Here is an 871-nt window from a genome sequence, read left to right on the forward strand (position 1 = left end):
TATCCAACGTGAAAGGTCCCGATGCTGTTCCAAAATCTGCACTTCCCGGAGCTGCTCCAGCGGGTCCACAGCCTACTTGCCTACACAGAACGTTAGCATCGTGTGAATCCCAACCACCGTGGCAGACATCTTTCCAGGTCTCGTTATGGTATGTCTGCACTCTTCCGGAACACAAATTTGTCCCATTGAACAGTCGCACGGGGAACTGGGCTAAAGGAGGAATGAGTAAAAACACGTGGAAAAGTTCTGAAATATCTCTGCGCGAAATACCAACAACATTAAGAGTTTTGTTTCCTTTGAAGCTTTCATTTTTAATACTGCTTTTTAAATTATCGTCCGGATATAGGCCCATTTTTTTTCCCAAAATTATTTTATCTCTTGAAGTTTCTGTCAGCTCGCTTTCTCAACCTTCTGGTTTAGGAACGCCTACTGTGCCTTATGGGAAGGAAGGACAGGATGTGACCCAGTGACATTGTTGGAACGGCGATGTGTTTCTAAGTCAGGATGGTGAGTGGTTTGTAGTGGAATTTGCAAGAGTTGCTGAGTTATTTGCATGCTACTCTTGATCTTCTCGATGCTGGCGATCGTCAGTTTAGCAGGTACAGCCGAAAGAATTTGGTGAGTTCATGCTGTACATCTTGAAGATGGTATACAATATTGCCACGGTGCGTCTGAGTGAGTGAATGATATTTGAATGCTCTCTACTTTGTCCTGGTTGGACACCATCTGCTTGACTGTTGTTGGAGCTGTTCTCATCCAACGAAGTGGAGAGTATCCCACTTGGCCCTTGACCTGTGCCTTGTTCATGTGGACGTATTAGGGGAATCAGGAAGGTAGTTACTCTCCGCAGGATAACTAACCACTGACCTAC

The sequence above is a fragment of the Mustelus asterias genome, chromosome 5 (genome assembly GCF_964213995.1).
Source record: "Mustelus asterias chromosome 5, sMusAst1.hap1.1, whole genome shotgun sequence".
NCBI lineage: Eukaryota > Metazoa > Chordata > Chondrichthyes > Carcharhiniformes > Triakidae > Mustelus > Mustelus asterias.